Source organism: Dromiciops gliroides, chromosome 4, assembly GCF_019393635.1.
Source record: "Dromiciops gliroides isolate mDroGli1 chromosome 4, mDroGli1.pri, whole genome shotgun sequence".
Classification (NCBI taxonomy): Eukaryota; Metazoa; Chordata; class Mammalia; order Microbiotheria; family Microbiotheriidae; genus Dromiciops; species Dromiciops gliroides.
In genome coordinates this window covers 130486017-130498704 of record NC_057864.1, presented here as the reverse complement: position 1 = coordinate 130498704, position 12688 = coordinate 130486017, and the positions used below count along the sequence as shown (strand labels likewise).

General features: G+C 34.6%; 1 protein-coding gene across 25 annotated transcripts in view; it reads left to right on the top strand.

Annotated features, from left to right (window-relative positions):
• The window catches only part of CDC42BPA (CDC42 binding protein kinase alpha), a 351215-nt gene that overhangs the window by 91836 nt on the left and 246691 nt on the right, over positions 1-12688 (top strand). Inside the window, exon 2 of one of the 25 annotated variants that reach the window (XM_044004686.1) lies at positions 1331-1447. The exons of 23 other annotated variants lie outside the window; for them this stretch is intronic. The gene's annotated coding sequence lies outside the window, so the exon portion shown is untranslated. Of the gene's footprint in view, positions 1-1330; positions 1493-12688 lie in introns of all 25 variants that reach the window. One more of the 25 variants, XM_044004684.1, reaches the window with a different exon arrangement.

Below are 12688 nucleotides of genomic sequence, written 5' to 3'. Positions count from 1 at the left end.
AAGGAAGTAGTTATAAGCTCTTTCAGTCATAGGGCAAAGGATGGAAATGATTTTTTCTTTTCCTGCTTTTTTCTTTTTGTTCTAAGTATAGATGGAAAGGGAAAATATGAGTTTCTTGAAACAAATCTACTTTTTAACATAAAGGGATTGAGAAGGACACAAGTACTTCGGAACTAATTGTGAGTACTAAGGAACTATGAAAGTTTGATTATAGATAGAGAGCTGGAAGGGCCTTTAGAGATCATCTAGTCTATCCCTTTTATTTTACATGTGAGGAAACTGAGGCCCAGCTACATGAAGTGACTTGATCAAGGCCCCACAGGTATTGAGTAGCACATCTTGGATTTGAATCCCTCTGATTCCAAAGTCAGTATTTTTTTCTCCACCATCTCCGATAAGGTAAACATACAATTAAAGACTTTTGACTGTTACTCCAAATCCCAAGTGACTTGAATAAATCAAAGCAGAGGGAAAGTGGGCTTCAGTAACAAACTTTCATTAATAGACCTGGTAGGAGCCAAACCTTAAATTGTTGTTTATGTTTATGTAGTTTAGAAGCTCTCTTAAAAGATTTGAAGTGAGTGTTATGCCTGATAATTAAACTCAGAGTTATTAAGCAGCATTTGAGAACAGTTGAGACATAGTGATAGTGTCAGCATGTACCTAGATGTGTCTGTTTCTTTAAATCTTGCTCTATATCATAATTTAGATTTATAAAATGAAGGTAACAACTCATGATTTTAAGAATATATGCAAATATTTTAATATATAACTGTATTTTTTTAAAAAACAAAAAATCAGTTCTAGCTAGGTTCTGTTCAAATATATTTTTCAGTTATCCCTGAGAAAAACCTCTTTGTTGGGTCTATAAACATATTCCATGATATTTACTATCATTTAGTAGGTTTGTAAATGACAGGGCAGCCCTAGAGAGGCTGAACAGTTCTTCTAGGTATTATACTTATAATTCTGTAGCTTCCATAAGGTGAAAAGTGATGCTTGTTAAAATGACATGTATGTGTATATATACACATATGTATATACAGAAATTCACACATACATAGACACACATATAGACAGTTTCAGCATACAAGCCCTAGTAGTCATATATAACTAATAAAATATTTATATTTTCATTTTTATATGAAAGTATAAATTTATCATATAATGGCATAAGTTAAATACTATAAAATATATGTGGAATACTACATGGTAGAGCAAGATTCAAAGAGATATAAGCATCTAGCTTATTAAGTGCCTTCCCTCACTAAACCTCAACTGTTACCATTCACTGCTTAACTTAACTTTGGGTTTTCCTTTTTGCTTTCAGGAAAACCTTTAACTTGCGCTCTGGGCGTTGCCTGTCTGCAGCTTCCCGGTGGCTCACCGCTTCTGTCTGCTCCAGCCTTGTTCCAGCTGCTTCGAGGCTTCTGGGCTTCAGAGCTCGGTGTGAAAGCTTGCCTTTGGCCTATATCCCTTCCCCCTGCTTCAGGTGTCAAAAACCTTTAATTAGCTTGCTTGCTCCAGTTTTTCTAACTAGAATTTTCTCTGCATCTTGCTAGCCCCTAGGCCCGAAGTCCCAGTTCTTTTGATGCCAGTGGAAACTACTTTTTTTCCACATGGCTTCTCTCTGGAAGTAAGCCCTTGCATCCTTTTGCTTCTGTGACCAATGGAAAAAGATTTACATGCAATCCTGCTGCATGATTTCCCTGTATTGTTTCCTTTTAATTTGGAGGGTTTACTTTGACAGCTACTTGTGTCACTCATTCATATCCCTCCTTCTTATTTGTTCTGTATCTGTATAGAATGGACCTCCTGCTGAAGCAAAGACTCATAGAAGTGAAAAACAACCTGCTTCTTAAAGGAGCTATACCTTTAAAACAAAGTAAAACCTCTTTTCTGCTTTTACTGAATAGCTTTTAAACACACTGATTCTCATGCACATGTTCACCTATAAGCAGCTAGGTAAGCTATAAGGCAGATATAGTACCTAGGAAGAAATAATCAACTTCTGTAGGACTGATCTTGAATTTGTAAACCTTATTAAGTACTAGCATATATTATACAGGTTAATAGACCAGCATCCCCCAGCTCAAGGGAGATAGAAGGCAGATAGAGATAAGATTTACTAAGGTTAAACAAGAAAGACAAGGTTAGCATATAATCAGGGGACAAATTATGAAACAAAACTCAAGGGAAAGACCTTTGTGGGATAGAGCAATATGAAACAAAATAACTTCATAACTCATGTGCTTCTCAATTAGCCTTAATCACATGTTGCTTTTTTATTGAGTTCTGCATTTCTATAGAATGGGTTTCTAATTACAGCCAAGACATACAGCTGTCTCCCCCCCCCCCCCAAGCCTTTTTGCTTCTAAACATAATCTGTACTCTCAGAGGTAGTTTTAAATGAATTTAGCAAAGCCCATGGCAAAATTTCTCCTATTACTCTTGAGGACAAGACAGAGAGAGATGGATTAGAGAATATTATAGTTAAGTGTAAGTAATTTTACGTTCAATGGCCAGACCAAAAGATTAGCCTTCAAAGGGTTCCATGTTACTTTAGTTGTCTAGCATAGTTCTGCAAGGATCTGCACTTGGCCTTTTCCTACTGAATATTTGTAATAATAAGTTGGATAAAAACATATATTTGTTAAAGTTTCAGATGATACAAAGCTGGGGGCGGATTGCTAACATTTTGCATGGCAAAATTAAAAAAAAATATTTCAATGGGCTAGATTTTTGTTTGATATGTGAAAAGTTAGTTTGAAGGGATAAATGTAAACCCTAATACTTTGGTTAAAAAAAAATGTGTCACAGCTCTATGATGAAGCATGGCTAGAAGCAGTTTACCTGTTAGATAATCTGGGGCTCTTATGGACCAGCAGTGTGATCTGGCAGGTAAAATAGAAAATTTGGTCTTAGGTTGCATTGAGAAATGTAGGATCAAGGACTGGGACTGGGTGGTAGTCCTTTTTTTTGTTTTGTTTTTTGTTTTTGTTTTTTTGTTTTTTTAGGGCATTGGGGGTTAAGTGACTTGCCCATGGTCACACAACTAGTAAGTGTCAAGTGTCTGAGGTTGGATTTGAACTCAGGTACTCCTGAATCCAGGGCTGGTGCTCTATCCACTGCGCCACCTAGCTGCCCCCGGGTGGTAGTCCTTTTATGCTACATTTGAAATATTATTTTGTCTTGAATGCTATATCTTGTGGAGAACACAAAAAAGCTTCAGTTTTATGATCCTGATTCATATAGCATGTAGTACAACCTTCTCATTTAACAGATGAGGAAACTGAGAGTCAAAGGTCATATAAGGTATAAGTGTCACAGGCAGGATCTGAACTTCAGGTTCTGTGGCTTCCAAGTGTGGCATACTTTTGACGACACCACCTTCCTTCCAATACTGAGTAACCAGTATGGTAAAGAGTTGGTCTCATGAATATTCTGTTTGAGAACCAGATGTAGGAAATGGCCAGCCTTAGCTAGTAAAATATAAAACATCATAGATATATGTTCCATTATTTGCAGGGCTGTCATGTAGATGTGTCCTTGTTGTGCCCAGATACCAAAATTGGAGACAGTGGCTGAAATTTTCAGTTAAATTAAATTTGAGCATGATGTGGGTGAACATCCAACAAAAGAGACTTAGGAGTGACCAGACAAGTCGGAGCAGGAGCAGGAGAGAGCAATGACATGAAAACCAAGAGAGAAGAGAGTATCAGGGAAAAGAGGGTGTTGGCTATGTCAAAGTCTGAGAGAGGTTATTTGCTTACGATATTAAAGCTAGTAAGTGCCAGAGATTAGAGTTGAACTTGAGTCTTCTTGACCCCAAATTCTGACTCTATCCAATAAAACAGCTAGCTGCCAAAAGTCAGATATACTGCTATGTTTGAAAACAGTGAATTTGTCCTTTTTAGGAGTCTTTTTTTGTTTTATTTTGTTTTGCGGGGCAATGGGGGTTAAGTGACTTGCTCAGGATCACACAATTAGTAAGTGTCAAGTGTCTGAGGCCACATTTGAACTCAGGTACTCCTGAATCCAGGGCTGGTGCTTTATCCACTGCGCCACCTAGCTGCCCCCTCAAACAGAGTCTTGATTCATCCTGTGGTAATTACTGATCACGGAATACGCCACTTTTCTTTGTAGTACATAGGATGCATATTTCTGAAAAGAATATGCTCAGGTGAGGTTACTGGGCTTGGTTACAGTAATTAATGTCTCCCAGGAATATAATTGAGAACAAGCATTGCCATTATTAATCCATTAAATTGTATTTTAAAAATGTCTTCCTTTTGATAATTTGAGGCAGGGCTTCCTTATCAGTCAGTTGTAAAGCTTGACCTATTTGATTATGGATTTGTTTAGCTCTTCGTTTAGCAGTTTGTTTAGCTCACCAGCATTTCAAGTTTTAGATATTTTATAGAGTCTATGTGACCTTTCACATCTCACCATAATTTCACTTGGTATGGTGAGAAGAACTATATCTCCATTGTTTCTACTATTCCCAAGATTTTTAGGTTTCTTTTTCCTTTTTCTCTTAATCATTCAGTATAGACTTACAGTGACAATAGTTAGTCGTGAGATTTCTGATGAGGGATATTTTAATTTGTTGTCATGAAAAAATTGTGGTCTGTTAAAGGATTCAAGATAACTCCTCATATAACCTAGGAAAATCAGCAAACAAAAATCAACAACAGCAAAGAGAAAAGAAATGACTAAAAACTATACCCAAAAAAGTCAATTACAATAAAAAATGAGCAAAGTGCTGATATAATTAGAAATACTGTGGTGCAACTATATCAGCTAGAGTATCAGAAAACAACAGAGTTGGGAAAAATAAAAACACAAGATATCCCTAGAGACTTCTTCAGGTGAAGTGAATTATACATTCAGTGAAAATAAGTAAGAATTAGCAATACTGAAGAAAGCACAAGACTAAATAGAAAGTCCTAAAGAAAGGAAAATTAATGTGGAAATTAGCAAAAGATTAAAAGGGAATTATACTGGGCAAGTCACTTAACCCCAATTGCCTCACTTTAAAAAAAAAGGAATTATAAGAAAAAGAAGTAATTAAGAAAATAGCCAGTGTAGATAATATAATAGAAAACTCCCTAAATACACAGAAGCAGTAATAATACCAATAATATTAATACTTGACCTTTTATGGCATTTAAAAGTTTGCAGAGAACTTTATATACATTATCTTCTTTGATCCTCAACAACATTTTGAAGTAGTTATTTTTAACATTTCCATTTTACAAATTAGGAAACTAAGTTTTAGAAAAGTTAAGTGATTTGTTCAGGCTCAACAGTTAGTCGATTTCTAAAGATGAATTCAAGCCCAAGTCAGTGCTAACTTTTCAATACAGTGCTGCTACAATAATAAACATTTTTATTTATCGTTTTGAGTTCGTTTTTCTCCCTCTTTCCCTCCCTCCCCTCTCCGCTTTCTGAGGTGGTAAGCAATACAAAACTTGCCAAGTGAAGATATTAAGTATTTTTTAAAAGGATGATAAAAGTTGCTAACCAAATTTGAGAATTCTTAGAGCAGGAATTCTTAACTTTTTTTTGTCATCAACTCCTAAAGTAATTTAGTTAACACACTTTTTTATTAATCTTCTATTCTGTGCCTGGTACTTTGCTAAGAGCTGGAGACACAAAGAAAGGAAAAAATGTGTCTTGTCTTCAAGGAGCTCAATTTGGGGAAAGCATAATGCAAACAAGTATGCACATTCAGTATGTATTGCAGTGTAAAGGGAGGCATCTTAAAGGGCAGGCAGAAGAACTAGAATGGGGGTTGCCCCATAAAGGGAAATTGAGTACATGTAAAAAAAAAAATTAATGCCAAGAAAACAACAAATCAACTGAAAATAGGAGAGGAATAACCTGGATTAGAGATCAATATAATGGAACCAAAAAAATTACTGAAATGATAGATAAATATAAGAGCTGTTTTTGGGAAAAGTCTAGAAATCAATAGCCTGTTATTTAAAAAAAAATTTTTTTTTTTTTGGTGAGGCAATTGGGGTAAAGTGACTTGCCCAGGGTCACACAGCTAGTAAGTGTTAAGTATCTGAGGCCGGATTTGAACTCGGGTCCTTCTGAATCCAGGGCTGGTGCACTATCCACTGTGCCACCCAGCTGCACCTAGCCTGTTATTTTTTTAGAGCATAAATCCAAATTATCCATTAGAATGAAAAAGGAAAGATTGCAGTAAGAGCAAAATAAAAATTTTAAACTGATCTGATTACTTTGCAAAATAATATGCTAATAGACTTGAGAACCTGAAAGAAAGGAATGATCTTAGTTATTTTCTTTCTCCCCCATTATTATGTAAGTTATTTGAGTATAAGGATTGTTTTTGTGTTTCCCTTTTCTTTGTATTCCCAGTACTTAGGACAGTACCTAGAAACAGTAAGCAAGTAATTCTTGTTGATTGATTGTATCCCCTTCTGATCTTTTTGTATTTTTTTGTACACAAAGGGTTTTTTGGGATGCTTTTTTTACCGCTATTGTTACTCACTAATTTGAACTACAAATCCTCCTTTATGACTAGGTGTAAACAAGCAAAACAAATTAGCATATTGGCCTTGCCTGAGAATGTATATATCATTGAATCTATAATGTTTAGTCTATTATCTCCCTGCCAAATGGTGGGAGATGTTTTTCCTCATCACTCATGATGAAGTCATGACTGATTGCTGTTTTGGTCAGAATTCTGACATCTTTCATAGTTTTTTCCTCTCACATTATTATTATGGTTGAGTGAATTGTTATATTGTTTCTGATCATTTCAATCTGTCATACAAGTCTTCCCAGCTTTCTCTGAATCTACAATATTAATTGTTTCTTAGAGTGTGGAAATATTTCATTACATTTATATAACACAATTTATTTAGCCATTCCCTAATCGATGGGCACCTAGTTTGTCTCCAGTTCAATGTTACAACAGAAACTGCTGCTATAAATATTGTTGTACATAGAAGTCCTTTCTCTCAGTCCTTGACTCTGTTGGCTTACATTTTTGATAGTTATTGGGGGTCAAAGGTTATGTAGATTTAATGACTTTTGGGTAGAGTTACAAATTGTTTTCTGGAATAGTTGAACCAATTCAGAGCTCTACCAGTGTATTAGTGTCCCTGTATTCTTATTCCCCTTCCAACAATTGTTCTTTTTCTCTTTTGTTATCTTTTCCAATCTGTGGGGATTGAAATGGAACTTCATAATTGTTTTACTTTGAATTACTTTTATTATTAGTGAGTTGAAACATTTTTCATATGGTTGTTGATATCTTGTATTTCTTCATTTGAGAATTTTGTTTTTATATTTTGATTACTTATTTATCACTTATTTATTGGGAAATGAATCTTCTTATGTACTAGCATTAATGCTTTATATAACATGGATCATAGACCTTTTCAGAGAAATTTGCTGTGAAGATTCTTCCTGATTGTTTCTTTTCCAGTTTGAAGCATATTTATTTTGCTTATGCAAAAGCTCTGAAATTTTGTATAAAGTTGCCCATTTTATCTTTTATGATCCCTTGTTTAGTTAAGAATTCCTTTACTTAGTCATAGTTTTGAAAAGCAGCTCCTTCCCCTGTACTCAATTAAAAAAAAAATTTAGATCATATACACTTGGAGTTATTGTGATACATGGTATACAATTTTGACCTAAAGCTAATTTCAACCATTTTTCTTTTTAGTTTTCCTGGCAGTTTTTGATCAAAAAGGGGAATCCTTACCGTAGTAGTTGGTGGACTTGGGTTTATTGGGAATTGAATGAGATAATATAGAATTTAGAAAATTTTGAAACTATAAAAATGCTAGTTATCGTTTTCATCATCATTGTCAAGTATTATGCTATTATGTTCACTTGTATATGGTCTTGTTTACTAATCTTTTACATAATTGACTTTTCTGTTTTTAACCAAACAGTTTTAATGATCATTCCTTTTTTAGTAGTATAGCTTGGGGTCTGGTTGTGCTTGGCTCCCTTCATTTTTCTCCCTGTTATTTCCCTTCAGATTCTTTATTCTTTTCTTTCATGTGAATTTTATTATTTTGTATAGTTCTATAAAGTAACTCCTTGGAAGTTTGATTATAATATCACTTATTTGTCATTTAAATTAGGTAGTGCCAATTTTATTATATTTGTGTGGCCCAGTCTTAAGTAATTAATATCTCTTTATTTCTGTAAAGAATACTTTGTAGTTATGTTTATTTAAGTCCTGAGTGTGTCTGTAAGCCTCTGCTTGTTAAATGTAGCAAGGTGGCCCACTGGATAGAATGTTGGGCCTGGCACAGGAAGACTTGAGTTTAGCTACATCATCAAAAAATTATTAGATGTGATATCCTTGGCAGATCACTTAAGTTTTGTCTGCTTTAGTTTCCTCAACTGTAAAATGTTGATGGGGCAGTTAGATTGCTCATTGGATAGAGTGCAGGGCCAGGAGTCAGGAAGACCTGAGTCCAAACTTGGCATCAAATATTTACTAGGTGTCAGGCTGTGGGCAAGACCTTAACCCCTATTTGCCTAGTAGGGAGCTAGGTGACTGTGGATTGAGCCCTGGGCCCAAGGTCAGAAAGGCCTAAATTCAAATGCAGAAAAACAAATTGAATAAGCCATAAATGAACTCCCCCCACCAAAAAAATCCTGAGAACAAATGTATTTACAAGCAAATTCTATCAGCATTTAAAGAACAAGAGGTATGCTGCTTATCATATTAAGGATATATCTTCCTGTGTTTTCTAATAATTTCTGTAGGAATAGGTATTGTATCTTGTCAAAAGCCTTTTCTGCACATATTGATATAATTGATTTTTATTATTAATATGGTAAATTATGTTCACTTGGTCATAGTATGTAATCTTTGATGTTGCTATAATCTACTTAATATTTTACTTACAATTTTTGCATTAATATTAAAGATATTTATTTATAGTTTTTTCTTTGTTTAGACTCGCTAGTTTTAAAGACCATATTTGTATTACAGAAGGAATTTGGTACTCCTTTTCCCCCTATTTTTTAGATAGTTTATATAATATTGGAATTTTTTTGTTCTTTAAGTGTTGATAGAATTTGCTCGTAAATACATCCGTTCTCAGGATTTTTTTGGTGGGGGAGTTCATTTATGGCTTATTCAGTGTTTTTCTACGATTTTCTAAGATTGGGTTTAGTCTTCTCTTTTGGAATAGTTAACTTAATGAAGAATTGGTAGATTCAGTTTGTTTACATTTGTAAAAAGTCCAATACTTAATCTTTGTGTTTAATTTTTATTATATTGTGTTTTCGTGATGAAGGTTTATGAGAAGACAAGAAGCATTTATTAAGTGCTTACTATACGCCAGGCACTGTAATAAGCACAAACATTTGCAAAACGTAACAGTTTCTACCCTTAAGGAACTTGGAATCTATTGGGAGGACAAAGTATAAAAAGGAGCTGTAAATGGAGAACCCAGGAGGAACTGACCAACAGGAGAAAGGAACCAACATAGGGGAGATATTCTGGGGTGAAAAATACACAGGGGTGTTTGAGTGCAGCTGAGGTATGAGGCTGAAATCTGGAAAGGCAGGAGCACAGCTGTGAGAAAATGAAGCCCTAAGAGAATTTCACCGAAGAGGGAAAGGAGCTTAGAAATCATTCTGGTTTTGACATAAAGGAATTTAAATGAAGTTCATCACTATATCATCTTTAGTTTTGATTTAACAATTGATTGCCATCATTCGAAGTGGAGTTGGGGGAAAAAAAGTTGCCATACAATTTATTTCTTGAAATTCACTTAGCTACTCAAATGGATCTGTGATCCCATCTGATGCAGGTGTTTCCTTCAAAGTGACAGAGCATTACCCATCTATTTCTCTCATTCATTGTGACTGTGATTCATATGTATTCCTTAAAGTTTGTCTCAGGGAGTCCACCTAAAGTAGTAGATTCATTACTTGTTATTTCTTTATAACATGAAATACAGGGAGTCCTACAATTCCTATTGTAATTTTAAACTGTAATAGCTTTAAACTGTGCTAAAACTTTTGGTATATCCTATATATATGAACTATCCACTGGTTATCCTCAACCCACACCATATGACTCTCCCTTTTTAAAAAAAATCAGACATTTGGTTGATTATATTCATTAATTCTTTGTAGTTCTTTATTTACTGTGTGTTGCAGCCTATTCATACCTTTTGGGTGCCTCTACATTGCTTTCTATTTGAAATTTAATTTTAACTCTAGAGACTGCAGGGTTTTATTTCTTGTCATTTTAAATGTAATTTTATTAATATCTTTTGCTTTTTGCATTATTTTAATTTTAAATATATTTTAATATACTGTCTCCTATGAAGCAAATAATTCTTTGTAACACATACTTAAGGAGAGGAAAAAACAGTACAGGAAAAACTAATTGACAATCAAGCATTGTTTTTAAATTCCTTCCACCTTCCCCTATCCACAAAATAAAAGGTAAAAAGAAAGAAATACAGAACTCCTGAATCACATACACACAGACAAATAAAACAAATTCCTATCATGGCTACATCCAGAAAAATGCCTTTCTTATTCTGCATATTAATTTATTCTCCTGTCATGAGGTGGGCAGTATTCTTTTTTTGGCAGTCTTCTCTGGAATCTTGGTGATCACTTAGTCGATCAGATTTATGTAATCTTTCTGAATTGTTTATTATGTTTAAGATGTCCTAATCATTTCACTCTTTATCAGTTCATACATTTCACACAGTATTTCCATTTCTCTATGAAATAGTCTTTTCCCTCATTTCTTACAGTACAATCATATTCCATTACATTCATACAGCACAATTTGTTCAGCTACTTCCCAACTGATAGACTGCCAAGGCCTTGCTTTCCAGTCACAAAAAGAGCTACAATAAATATTGGTGTACATTTACAACCTTTTCTTCTTTATTGTCTTTTGGTTGTAGGCCTAGCAATGGTATACCTGGGACTTTCATTGTTTAGTAACTTTTTGTGCATAATTCTAAATTGCTTTCTAGAAAAGTTGGACCTTTTCACAGCTCAATTAATGGTGCATTGATGTATCTATTTTTTAGCAGCCCCTCCAACATTTGTCATTTCATATATTGTCATCTTTGCCATTTGATGGAAAGTAGATCTATTGCTTATAGTCATACTATATCTTTTGTAAAATATTGGTATTAAAAAAGAAGAACTTTCATTTCAGGAAAAAAAAATTGGGGATAGTAAAGCAACTCTGCAATTTATTGTTATCAGTCCAGCCCATTTTTTTCTTATTTTATTCTGGACCCAGCTTGTTTACTTATTGTGTATTTTCTGGTTAGATTTATCTAATTCAGAGAGGGGAACTCTAACTTAAAAAAAATTAATAATAAACATTTTTATTTAAAATTTTGAGTTCCAAATTCTATCCCTCCCTCCCTGAGGCAGTAAGCAATCAGACATAGGTTGTGCAATTACTTAAAACGTTACTATGTTAGTCATTTTGTATAAGAAAACTTGAATAAAAGAAAAAAATGAAAGAGTGAAAAATAGCATGCTTCAGTCTGTGTTCAATCAATAGCAATTCTTTCTTTGGAGGTGGATAGTATGTTGTATCAATAGTCTTTTGGGATTGTCTTTGATCATTGTATTGCTGAAACTAGTTAAGTCATTCACAGTTCTTCATCAAACAATATTGCTGTCACTGTGCAACATTCTCTTGATTCTTCCCACTTCACTATCCATCAGTTTATACAAGTCTTTCCAGGCCTTTCTGAGATTATTCTGCTTGTCAATAATATTCCATCACCATCATATACCACTGCTTGTTTAGCCATTCCCCAATTGTTGGGCATTCCTTTGATTTCCAATTCTTCACCACCACAAAAAGAGCTGCTTGCTATAAATATTTTTGTACAAATAGGTTTTTTTTTTCTCTTTTTGGGGATGTCTTTGGGATATAAACCTAGCAGTGGTATTGCTGGATCAAAGGGTATGCACAGTTCTTTTTCTTCTTCTTCTTCTTTTTTTTTTGCAGGGCAATGAGGGTTAAGTGACTTGCCCCCCAGGGTCACACAGCTATTAAGTGTCAAGTGTCTGAGGTCGTACTTAAACTCAGGTCCTCCTGAATCCAGGGCCAGTGCTTTATCCACTGTGCCACTATAGTCCTTTGGGCATGGTTCCAAATTGCTCTCCTGAATGGTAGGATCCATTCCTCTGTTTAACTTTTAAAGACCGTAATAACCTGGATCTAATCTACCTTTCATTATTCCCTTTCTCATACTCCCTGGTGTAACCCAGTGGGCATTTCTTGATATTCCTCACATAGTACTGCCATCTCTTGTCTCTGTGTCTTTGCAGTTGTTGCCCCTCATTCCTGGGATGCGCTTTTACTTCATCTCTACCTCCCTTCAAAACTCTATAAAAGTATTACCTTCTACAGGAAGTCTTTTCTGGCCCCCTGAGCTATGAATGCACTCCCCCTCCCCTCCATTTCCTTTGCATTTATTTTGTTTATAGTTATTTATGTACATATTGTTACCATTAAAACAATATAAGCACCTTGAGGGCAGGAACTGTTTCGGGTGTAATATTTTGAATTTATTATGTGCTTTAAAAAAGAACAGTATAGAATAGTGATTTGTAATTTTTGGCTGCATACATTTTTTTTTTCTTTGATCTGAAAGCTCTGGATTTTGGCCATGTTGTAGGG